Source organism: Podarcis gaigeae (genome assembly GCF_964106915.1).
Source record: "Podarcis gaigeae genome assembly, chromosome: 17".
NCBI lineage: Eukaryota > Metazoa > Chordata > Lepidosauria > Squamata > Lacertidae > Podarcis > Podarcis gaigeae.
The window spans coordinates 35,626,855-35,639,405 of NC_139694.1; the positions used below are offsets into that span (position 1 = coordinate 35,626,855).

A 12,551-nucleotide genomic window follows, 5' to 3' on the forward strand; every position below is an offset into this window, starting at 1 on the left:
TGGTCACCCAACCTCTGCTTAGAAACCTCCAAGGAAGAAGAGTCCACCAAATAATTAGTATCTGAAACTTCTTCCTGATGTTTAGTCAAAAGCTCCTTTCTTGTAACTTGAAGCCATTGGTTTGTGTCATATCCTCCAGAGCAGGAGAAAACAAGCCTGCTCCATCTTCCACGTGACAACCCTTCAGATATTTGAAGATGGCTATCGTATCTCCTCTCCGTCTCTTTTCCAGGCTAAACATACCCAGCTCCTTCAAGCGCTCCTCATAAGGCTTAGTTTCCAGACCCTTGATCTTCTTGGTTGCCATCCTCTGCACACTTTCCAGCTTGTCAACATCCTTCTTAAATTGTGGTGCCCAGAACTGGACGCAGTATTCCAAGTGTGGTCTGAGTAAGGCTGAACAGAGTGGGACCATTACTTCCCTTGATCTGGACACTATACTTCTGTTGATGCAGCCTAGAATAGCATTAGCTTTTTTTGCTGCTGCATCACACATAATGCATCATGCATAAACAATAACCATCAAACACTTGTCCAGCAGTACGTCTAAGGGTGCTTGTTTATCCACTGTCTGTTAACATACATCTACACGTTCAACATTCAAACATATTACTTAGTGTAACCTCTCCATTGAGAATATTGAACAGTTGTTATAACAAGGTCTTGATTTGGGTCATTAACAGAGTTAAAGAAAGGGGCCTATGTCTCTTGGAAGGTGTCTCTATTAAGTATGCCTTTAACTGCCCTCCTGTGTCTGGTGAGACACTCAGACATTGCTGTATCCATATATTATTTTCCCATGTAGTCCAGGATATTTCACTCTGGTTCTTCCATTGGTGAGCTATCGCTAATCATGCTGCGGTCAGTAAGAAGTCTACTAGCTCTCTATGCTGCAGAGTGAAGCCTAAGTCAATATCTGAGGAAAGTAGGACTAAGCCAAGATTTGGAGAAAGGGGTTGGCCTGTAATTGGGGAATACTCTTGTCAGGACTGCCGCTAGGTCCCAGCTCACAGAGGACCAACACCCAGTGGATGTTATATACAAAAGTCTTTATTAAAGTTTAGTTTCCATTTCCAAGCTCTGGGCGCGCAGACCCACGTCTCGACGCTAGACCGGCTAAGTCCCCTCTGACTCACTGCTCCACCCACACCAGTTTAAGATTCTAGCCCGGCTCCACCTCTTGCGCTGCTCTTTCCTGCGCTGGGTCCTTCTGCCCTCTGGGGTTCCCTCCTTCCTGGACTCCTCTGACGCTGAGCCTCCTGAGTCTTGCCCCTCCCTCCGGCGGGCTTTAGGACCTGGCTCCCTTCCCGGGCTCCCCGCTGTGCCGCGCTCCTGTACATTTGAACTTGGCGCGCGCGCCCAGCCGGTGACTTTCCTTCTGACCGTTTCCCCGCTTCCTGATGTGGGCGTTGCCAAACCTGACTCCTCTCCTCCCTCTGGTGGTGAGGACACTGGTCCCGACTCCTGGGACTCCCCCTCCCCACTGCGCTCTGGTGGAGACGCTGGTCCTGATCTCCAACTGCTGCTCAGGGACTCCCCGCTGGCCCCTTCCTCCTGGGGCTTCCCCCCTGGAGCCCCCTTCGCTCTGGCCACCGGCGCTCCCTTCTGTGAGTCCTCCGATTCGCTAGAGAGGCTTGTGGAATAACTCTGGCCACTGTCACTGCCTGCGCCCCCCTCGTACTCCTCCTCCTCACTCTCCATTTGCTCCCCCTCCTGTGTCTCTCCTTCTGAACCCCTGACAACTCTATTCCAGGCATAGGCAAACTCAGCCCTCCAGATGTTTTGGGACTACAACTCCCATCATCCCTGGCCACTGGTCCTGTTTGCTAGGGATGATGGGAGCTGTAGTCCAAAAATGTATGGAGGGCCGAGTTTGCCTATGCTTGCTCCATTCTAAAAGTTTTTAACATTGGGGCATTCCCACCAGACATTAATTAATGAACCAAGCTTTCTGCACCCCTTCCAACATAAAGGTGAAAGGGAGGATTCACACTGACTTATGTTCAGCTTGTGGTCTGCTAAGACCCCTAGATCCTTTTCACATGTAATACTGGCAAGCCAGGTGTCCCCCATCTCATATTTGTGCAGCTGGTTCTTCCTGCCTAAGTGTAGGATCTTACCTATTAAATTTCAGTTCGTTAGTTTGGGACCAATACACACTCACTCTCTCTCTCTCTCTCTCTATATATATATATCTCCCCCACCTCTTTATCTATGGTCTTAAATCATTCCTTTGTTGTCTTGTCACTGCATCCAGCTATTTATTAAATAAATACAATATAACGCTATTGTCAAAAGGCCAGGTCTTCTGAGAAGGAGACATGCTCTGTGCTAGGCAGACCTGCTTATTACTCAGCATTTGAATTATGAGTAAAGCTAGAAAACGACACATGAAAAATTGAAATTGTAACAAAAGAGCCATGAAGGCATCTCCCATGCCCACCTGGTAATACAATAGCCAGGTGGCAAAATACCATAGGCAAGATCTAGTGAACAAACAAGCTTTGATAAGCAGGTATGACTGTCTGATCATTATGACAAGTGTGGCTACAAAACCTGCCACAGAAGACAGGTCTGTTTCTTCTGAGCAAAGTTCACTGATGCTGCTTTGACAGCTGAGAGACTGGCCTACTTATTCAAAGGTTTCTCTCATAAAAAAAAATAGTGACAGATTTGACTTAAGTTGTTTTGGTCTGTGCCAAACATATGTGGGCGACTTTGTTGCTGCCACCGCTGCCATGGCACTTGACACTGACGAGTGGGAAAAATGAACAATAGATGACAAAGCTTCTGTTGCATGTCTGAATTCAAAGTCTTCTTCAAGTCTTCACACTCTTCCTGAGAGTGTGTCCCTGCTCCACAGACCATAGCCAATTGGAGATTGCCTCTGCCCATACAGGGGCTGCTGCCCTCTCTTCATGCCCGTTGATTGGCACCTGGCATGAACCAATTAACAGACAGGGTTTCCTTCACAGCACCAGTCCCAGGTAGCAGCCCTAGTTTGGGTTTTTGTTTTAAAACAAGCCCTCTCCACGCACACCTTTGCGCAAACCAAGCTACCTTTCTGTGCACCCTATAGCCATTGAAGAGGCTTTTGTCCTTTGTGGGGAGGGACCCATCGAATTCAGAGAACCGGTCTAGTGTAATGGTTAGAGTGTTGGACTAGGACCTGGGAAACTGGAGTTTAAATTGCTGCTCGGTCATGAAGCCCACTGTGTAACCTTGGGCCAGTCACTGTCTCTCTGTCTGACCTACCTCATTGGGTCATTGTAAAGATAAAAAGGGGACATGGAGTAGGAGTGCATAAACCGCCTTGAACTCCTTGGAGAAAATGTTGATATATAAATGTAATAATAAAACAACAACAACAATAATAAATTTTAGCATGGAGTACCAGAGTCAAATTCGCACTGTCAGACTTATGCTTATATCATGAAGCTCCATGTCTATGTTAGTTGAAGGAGTGGATACGGTTGAAGAACACTCAGCTGCTAGATTTAGAGGGGTATGATATTAAAGTTGGTTGGCATGCATGTCTATTGTGTAAGGGTAATGCTCCATAATGCAAAGGCAAACCTCGCACAAAACATGCCACAGCATGTCTGGGAGCATCACGCTTGCTTTCTCTGACCTTTTGCCTTCTTGGCTGAAAAATAGGGTTTTCCCCTTGACCTTTTGTCCTTTCGCAAACTGTTTGCTTAATGTTTCACTTGGCTGGAGCATGATGGGTAGATCAGACTTGGTCTAACGTCAGGGGAAGCACCTGTTTGACACGTGTATCACTCACGCTAGAAATGTGCCCTTGCTGGAAATATGTTAAGTTCAGGGTGGTTTACACTACTGTTTCCAATTGTTGACTTCTGCTAATAAAAAGAGGCTCTGCAAAGCTAGCCGGCAGCTTGCTTCTGCATAGCTCACTTGCATCCCAACTCCTGTGTCGTCTCCTTATTTATACATATTGTATGGTAATGCCAACATATATAACAGCTTCTTGAATCATGTAGTTAGAAAGAATCTATAGAATATGGGAGAAATAAAAAAAAATCTGCTTGAAACTCTCACCCAAAGAAGCAATTTATTTGAAAAGATTGATCATGGACCAGCTTTGGGGAACATACAGAGATCTTCTGGATTGTTTAGAGCAAGACGTAAAACTGAATAAATTAGAAGATGTAAGTAATATGGTGACTGACTGGCTACAATAACACCAACGAAATGTAATGTTTAGACTACATAAGCAGTATGGTTTTATGGATCAAAGTTTCCAATTCAAAAGCGGATAGAAAATAGAGACCAACTGATCTCTAGAATATACAAGTTATTAGGAGAGTGGGAAACAAAAGATGAATCGGTAAAATTTGCTACAATACATTGGGCGAGGGATATGGAACATGATATTGAATTTACTTTGTGGGAGAAACTGGGAGAAATGGATTTAAAATTTACAGCTTGTTATGCATTGAAAGAAGGGACATGGGTTAAACCACAGAGCCTAGGACTTGCCGATCAGAAGGTCAGCGGTTCAAATCCCTGCAAGGGAGTGAGCTCCCATTGCTCGGTCCCTGCTCCTGCCAACCTAGCAGTTCGAAAGCACATCAAAGTGCAAGTAGATAAATAGGTACTGCTCCGGCAGGAAGGTAAACGGCATTTCCGTGCACTGCTCTGGTTCGCCACATGACCCGGAAGCTGTACGCCGGCTCCCTCGGCCAATAAAGCGAGATGAGCACTGCAACCCCAGAGTCGGCCACGACTGGACCTAATGGTCAGGGGCCCCTTTACCTTTACCTTATGCATTGAAAGAGAATTATATGAAAATGACATATAAATGGAACCTGACACCGAGTAAGTTAGCAAAGATGTATAGCTCAGAATCAGGTAATGGTTGGAAATGTAACAAAAACCACCAGAAGTTACGTTTTAACTATGTGGTGGGTATGTAAACTAGCTAAAGGCTTATGGGAGATGATATATAATGTAATGGGGGAGAAATGTTTAAAAGGTCTTTTATAAAAAGACGAGAAGCTTTTCTTTTAGGAATAATTGAGTCAGATGTCCCCAGAAATAATAATAATAAAAATATTAATCTATGTATCTACAGCAGCCCAAATTTTATATGCTCAGACATGGAAAGAGGGGGCATTTCGGATGAGGGAGGAGTGGCAGATGAAGATGATGGAATATGCAGAACTAGCGAGTCTATCCAGCAGAATAAGAGACCAGGAAGGGTATTAAAGGAAAACTGGAAAAGTTTGTAGAATATATGAAGAATCACTGTAAATAATTATTATGCCCTGCCCAATGTATAAGTGTGGGGTGGGATAATATTGTTTTTGTTTGTTACTGTGGTATGCACTTTTGTGTTTTTGTGCATTTTTGTGTTTTCCTAAACAACTTTTGTGTCTGGATTTTCGCTTTCTGAAGTATGTATTTTTTCATTTGTATTTGCATTTTCAAAAACAGGAATGGGGAGCATATTTTAACCCCCCTCCACTCCCCCCACTTACAACTTCATACCAAATACCGGTACAGTGGTACCTCAGGTTAAGTACTTAATTCGTTCCGGAGGTCCGTACTTAACCTGAAACTGTTCTTAATCTGAAGCACCACTTTAGCTAATGGGGCCTCCTGCTGCTGCCGCGCCTGAAACTGTTCCTGAGGTACCACTTTAGCTAATGGGGACTCCTGCCGCCGCCACGCGATTTCTGTTCTCATCCTGAAGCAAAGTTCTTAACCTGAGGTAATATTTATGGGTTAGCAGAGTCTGTAACCTGAAGCGTATGTAACCCGAGGTACCACTGTACATGCATACATATACCATATGACTTCCCTTCCACACTTTCCCTGGTTCCTTTTACTTTTCTACTACTCCACATAATCTACATCTTTTTAATCATCCAAACTGTTACCTCTTATATATTTCAACTCTGCTGGATTCACTCGCAACCTGCTATGCTGTCTATACTGATTATTGAAATAGTCAATAAACATTATCCATTCCTCCTTATATTCCCCATATATATTCCTCTCTTATCCTGTTCCTCAGACCAGCCAGTTCAGCATATGTGAACATTTTGCACTGCCATTCTTCCTTAGTGGGTACTAGACTTGTTCTCTACCTATTGAAATACTGTACGGCAACCCTATTTTCTGTTTTTTTTTTTTTTTTGGAAAATCAATAGATTATCATAAAATAATAGTAATAAAGTAGAGTAAAAAAAAAAGCCTCAGCCAAAGAAGATAGGCAAAATAAATTACTGAACTATGCAGGACAAAGTATTACAAAAAAGGGCAATTGTTTAATGCATATTTTTAAAACTTTGTGTAGAGATTTTTACATTAGCTTAACTTTTAAACGTCACTTGTAATAAGATGAAGGTTTTAATATTGGATTGTTAAGTATATAAGGTTTCATGGACGTCCATAAACAAGTACATTATAATGGAACCAAGAGGGGGAGTGGAGGGAAGTGGACCAAAAAATTATGGTTTACAGAGTGGCAAAGAGCAATTTCAAGATATATCTGGCAGGGTAAGAAGCCAAGAATTATGTATAAGTTATTAACGGATGTGAAAGAAAGAGGCAGCTTCGCCCTGCCAGGCTTGAAATTATATTATGAAGCTTCATGTCTCTGCTGGTTGAAAGAATGGATAAAGTTAAAAAAATACTGAGTTATTGGACTTAGAAGGTTTTGATAACAGATTTGCTGGCACGCATATCTATGGTGTGCGAAAAGAAAGATTCATAAAGGTTTCGAAGACCACATCTTTAGAAGATCTCTCATAGAAATATGGGAGAGATATAGAAGTTTATTAGAATCAAGAACTCCCCACTGGCTATGAGTTATGAGTTAGAAGTTATGAGTCTTAAGAAAGTCAATATGAGGGGGAACTGGATTACATATAAAGAATTGATTATAAAGGAAGTAGGAAAATGGAAAATGAAATCCTATGAAGAAGTGAAAGAGTATGTGTATGATTGGTTGCATTATTATCAGGTTAATGAAATATTTAAAAAGGACTTAAAAGAAAGAGGTTATGAGGTAAAAGAATTGAAATTTCAAATAGAAATAATAAACAATGAAAATAAAATTTTGTCCAAGATGTATAAAATCTTGCTAGAATTGTATACAAAAGATGAGGAAGTTAAATCGGTTATGATACACTGGGCCAGAGATTTGGGTTATAATATACAGTTTAATGATTGGATAAAACTGTGGAATGAAAATATAAAATTTACGGCATGTATTGCGTTAAAGGAAAACGCTATGAAAATGATTTATAGATGGTACATCACACCTGCGAAACTGGCAAAAATGTATAAAACATGTAATAAGTGTTGGAAATGTAAAGAAAAAGAAGGAACATTTTATCATATGTGGTGGGATTGTAAGAAGGTGAAGGGCTTCTGGGAAATGATATATAATGAGATGAAAAAGATGTTGAAATATACGTTTGTTAAGAAACCAGAGGCTTTTCTTCTAGGAATAGTAGGAAATGAAATAAATAGAATGGACTGTAAACTTTTCCAATATGCAGTAACAGCAGCGAGAATATTATTGGCCCAAAAATGGAAACAGGAACAACTGCCAACGCTCGAAGAATGGAGAATTAAACTGATGGAGTATGCTGAACTGGACAAACTAACAGGAAAGATCAGATATATACGAGATCAAAAGTTCATTGAAGACTGGGGAAATTTTTCAGAGTATCTGAAATGTGTATGTGATGAGCAAATAACGCTAGTGGGATTTCAAAAAGTTCTGTAAATGATAGACGACTATTGTATTGATGAAAACTAAGTGTGTGAAGGTTTATAAAATGCAATATAAAATTAGGAAATGCGTATTTAAAAATTTGAATAATGGATGATTGTCAGAGAGGTTGAAGGAAGTCTAAAAGAGAAAATATGTGATAAATTTAGATTGGATACTATAAATGTATGTTGGAAAATTTATTTAAAAAAAAACAACCAGAAATTTATGGTTTAATTTGGCTTTTATTATGGTTTTTATTTTCTTTTTTTGTTAATTGGGGAATCAATAAATTGTAGTAGTTGTAGCAGTAATAATAATAATAATAATAATAATAATAATAATAATACTGTAATGTAAGTAATACAGTGATGGGCCCAGTGGCCTCACTCTGCTAATTGCGTGCCCTGGCTTTTGAAGTTCAGGTCACTGATTTATGGGGCACGGGCCGATGGAAGGAGATGTTCGAGCTGGGCTTGCCAGCTGGCCTCCTGGCCCCTCTGCATGTCGACCCTCCCATCATCCCTGACCACTCATCCCACTAGCTAGGGATGGTGGGAGTTGTAGTCCAACAACAACCGGGGACTCAGGTTTGAGAAATATTGTACTCTGCTGGTCAGTGGCTGTCCAGGGTTTCCCATCTTGGTCCTACCTAGATATGGCAGGGATGGAACCCAAGGCCTTCTGCATGCCAAGCAGATGCTCCAAATAACAGGGGAAGAGCCCACTGCTCCTTGGTACAGCACAGGTTCAGACCTGGGCAATAAATCCTCTGCTTGAAACCCTGGAGAGCTGCTGCTGCCAGCCAGTGTAGCCAACACTGAACTAGATGGACCAATGATCTGGCTCCATAGAGGGCAGCACCTTATAATCTTACGGTCCACTCTGCAGGTCACTGAGACTTGTGGGCCTGTCTCCCTATGTGTCTTCAATCTGCAATTCCCAGTGCAATCCCAGGCAAGCAGGAAACGACCAAAGAGGCAGAAGTCACAGCAACGGGCGAAAAAGAAAACTCGGCCAACCGCAGCCAGCAACATTGGGCAGGTAAGCAGCTGATAGGTTGGGAAACACCGGAAAACGAATCCCTGGATCTTTGTGGCTTCGCTGCCTTGGCCTGCAACTGAGAAATGAATGGTTGGAGATCCTGAGGCTGTAAGGAATGCACTTCTGAGCATGTGCAGAGTGCTTTCTTTGGGTAAGACTGGACAACCTCCAGGTGGCGCTGTGGTCAAACCACTGAGCCTAGGGCTTGCCGATCAGAAGGTTGGTGGTTCAAATCCCCACAACGGGGTGAGTTCCCGTTGTTTGATCCCAGCTCCTGCCAACCTAGCAGTTCAAAAGCACGTCTAAGTGCAAGTAGATAAATAGGTACTACTGCGGTGGGAAGGTAAACGGCATTTCTGTCCCCTGTTCTGGTTCGCCAGAAGCAGCTTAGTCATGTTGGCCACATGACCCGGAAGCTTTCTGTGGACAAACGCCAGCTCCCTCAGCCTATAGAGCAAGATGAGCGCCACAACCCCAGAGTCATCTGCGACTGAACTTAATGGTCAGGGGTCCCTTTACCTAACTCCATAAAGAATGCTGTATTATTTTACTGTTGTTAGCCACTCTGAGCCCGGCTTTGGCTGGGAGGGCGGAATATAAATAAAATATTTTTTTTTTTATTATTATTATTCAAAGAAGTGTCCCAAAAACCAGATTTACGAATCTGAACCATTTGCTTCCCCTTCCAGATCCAGCCTACAAGAGCCTTCAATCATCTCCTGCCTCCCAACCCAGAAGCCCCCCAGACTCCCCGCCATATGGAACAGGACGGTGATGATCCTCAGCGCCATCCTGCTGCTGCTGCTGTTCCTGGCCAGCCCCTTTCCTCTGTACCCGTTGGAGCTCTCATCGGAGCTCTCCTGCTTCCAGAAAAACAACTACGCCAGATCCTTCCACCTCATGCTCACAAAGAGTGGGCCACCACCCACTTAGAAGGCAGGGAGTGCTGGTGCAGCGTGGACTCTTCATAATGCATGGAGAGGAAAGTTGTCTCTGGGAGTTCCACAGGCTCTTCCTCCAGCGGGTTCCAGAATCTGTTCCTGCAGTGCAATGCCTGGTTGCATCTGGTCAGAGTTGGGCTGTAGCACCTGGTGATAGGAGAGAGAATACCGCCCCCCAAGTGCTCAATTATTAGTTGTTAACACAAATATTCCCTGTTAGGCCTATCCTCCTCCATTCATTTAACTGTTCTTAAAAAAGATGGAACTTTTACCCAACTACGCATGCCCCATACATCTAGGAGTTCCGTAGATCGCAGGTGGCTGCATTTGGAAACGCAGGACCTTAGGTGGTAATTCTGGCAACCTCTGCTCTTTGGTTGCTGTGTTCCACCGAGCCACGTTCCCTCGCTAGACGTGGCAACATCTGGAATTCCGGGTGGCCTTTTCTGCAGAACATTTTGCTGCCACAGACTCTGCTTGAACGTGAACAAGCCAGTGCCCAGCAGAAGGCCAGAGAAGATACACCTCCTGCCTTCAGAGATGCAGAGCCACCCGAACTGAGCATGTATATGGCCCCTTCATTCCACTACCCCTTCTTTAATATATTTGGCATCAAAGGTTTTCTAATAAAGAGGAGAAAAAGAGGTCTGGTGTTTGCATGCTGGAGTTCCATTCCATCCCACCTTAGGATCGTCTCCTCCTACCAATCCCCCCCTCCATTCCCACGTTCCTCCAAGACGCGTGAATCCCCTTCCACCAGCAGCCAGGTCGCTGTGGAAATTGGTGGGGTGCCTGCGTGCCACTTAGCCCCTTCGTACAGGACGCGAAGGAGAGAGCAGGCGGCCAGGGTCTGGGCACGTGGAGCCCGCCTGTGTGTCACGTGGGAACGTAATTGCAGTTCCTGGGATTATTCAGGGGGATCCGTGTGTTTTAAGTGCACTCTGTGTCTTACGCAGCCCTGAAGCTGCAGTTACAGAGCCTTCCTTGCCAGGTACTCATTTGATAGCTTGGGATTTGCCAGTCCTTTTATCTTAAAGGAGCGGAGATGGGCCAAAAATAACAAATGAGCGAACAAATTAGGCCTTTAGGAAGGATGGGCCACCCTTTTGAGGGGAGCCAGCAGCATAGCTGTCAACTTACAGATTTGAAAATAAGGGACCAGGAGCCAAAATAAGGGACCTGTTCCAGGCACTCCACTCTTCCTGTCCTTCTGCAGTCTGGTCAAACTCATGCTGGTAGCTTCGAGAACACGGTCCAACCAACTTTGTAACCAGAGGTTCAACTGAAGAGAATCTGAATCACAGGCACCACAAGGCCTATGCAGCCTCAACTTAAGATGGCTCCCCGGCCTGACTTTGCTCTGCAAAGTTTGCAGCAGCACGTGCAACAACATGGCGTCCAGCATTCAAAAACCTCCTCAGCTTGCATTAACTAGCCACACACACACAGCATCCCCCCCTCGCCACGAGATCGCCAGTCACCCACCATTTTAGTCAACCAGCTCCTTTCTTTTCCCCCATAAGTCAATCAAAGGAGCCTCCAAAACAAATTCAAAAGCCCCCCTCCCACGAGATCTCCTTTCCTTTTCCCCCACCATGTGCCCCCACTGCAGACAGACCTTTTCGCCGGCAAGGGTGAGTGGGCCATCAATGACGTATCCATCCGATTCCGATCCGAGCACTTGGCACAGGTATGTTCAACTTCTGAGCCCCTCTGAGCCAAAGGCAGAAAGCCCAGCCAGCAGCCAAACAAAGCCTCAAGGAAAACCACCGTCACCTCTCCGCTGGGAAGCGCTGAGCAAAGCGAGTTCCCAGGCAACACAGCCGATTTGATCGGCACAAGGCATGCAAGATCCACCCCCCAGTCGTTCTTAGACTCCTTCTTGGGTGAGCAACGCAGCCAAGCAACACAGTTGGAGCCTCCCTGGCCGGCAGGGAGGGAGAGGAGCTGCTTCCTTTAAAATTTAAGGGACATCATTTAAGGGACATCCATCAATAAGGGAGAGCAGAGGGACATGGCACTGGAATAAGGGACTGTCCCTCCAAATAAGGGATGCTTGACAGCTATGGCCAGCAGGAGAGAATGCGCCTTTGTTCTCTTCCCTACCACCACCACGTTTGTGTGAATTAACAACTTTTGAAGCCGCAGCAATCCAGGTCACCTTGTGCGTGTGTTTGTGCACGACAGAGAGGAATGGCAAGATGAGAACGGCTCGCTCAGAAATTCATAGCGCTCAAAGCAAGGCATCTTGACTGCCAAGGCAGCAGGTTGAATTGCTAAAATGGAGATGGTTCTGGGACTCGCTTAATTTTGCAGTGTTGCGTTAATTGACGCTGTACCATCACTTATGACGAACACAATTTGCACGGAAATGTTGCAGGCGCTGTGACTTTTGCTGCTTCTGGGTTACACGTCTCTCTCCCTCGTTCTGTTTGCTCAGTATAGGCAATTTATAAAGCACCTATTATTTACTTATTTATTTTATAGGGACATCCATCAATAAGGGACAGCAGCGGGACATGGCGCTGGAATAAGGGACTGTCCCTCCAAATAAGGGACGCTTGACAGCTATGAACCGGGCTATGTTCATGTGCAGCCGCCAGGCCGCCCGAGGAGCCCTTTGGCCACAGCCCAGGCTGCCGAAGAGGCACTTCCCGGGGAAAGAGGTGTCACCTGGGCATTTTCAAAAACAGGCCTGGGGACGCGCGAGTGCCGGCAGAGGGGAGCACCTCTTGCCTTTGCTTCGTATCTCTCTATCTTCCCGGCGGCGCCGCGGCGCACGCGCCCCCGATGGGTGGGAGAAAGTAACGGCGCGG

At 45.0% G+C, this 12,551-nt stretch overlaps 2 long non-coding RNA genes across 4 annotated transcripts; one reads left to right on the forward strand and one right to left on the reverse strand.

Annotated features, from left to right (window-relative positions):
• Positions 1–8,479: 8,479 nt before the first annotated feature.
• On the forward strand, positions 8,480–9,776 carry LOC310835318. The gene is made up of 2 exons (XR_014559546.1): positions 8,480–8,794; positions 9,484–9,776. It is a non-coding gene; the product is annotated as an uncharacterized lncRNA (long non-coding RNA).
• Positions 9,398–12,519, reverse strand: LOC310835274. Of its 3 annotated transcripts, none has more exons than XR_014559490.1 (2): positions 12,465–12,519; positions 9,398–9,882 (listed from the first exon to the last, which is right to left on the reverse strand). It is a non-coding gene; the product is annotated as an uncharacterized lncRNA (long non-coding RNA). The 3 variants fall into 3 exon arrangements; XR_014559491.1 differs by lacking the exon at positions 12,465–12,519 and adding an exon at positions 11,354–11,654; XR_014559492.1 differs by lacking the exon at positions 12,465–12,519 and adding an exon at positions 10,915–11,328.
• Positions 12,520–12,551: the final 32 nt, after the last annotated feature.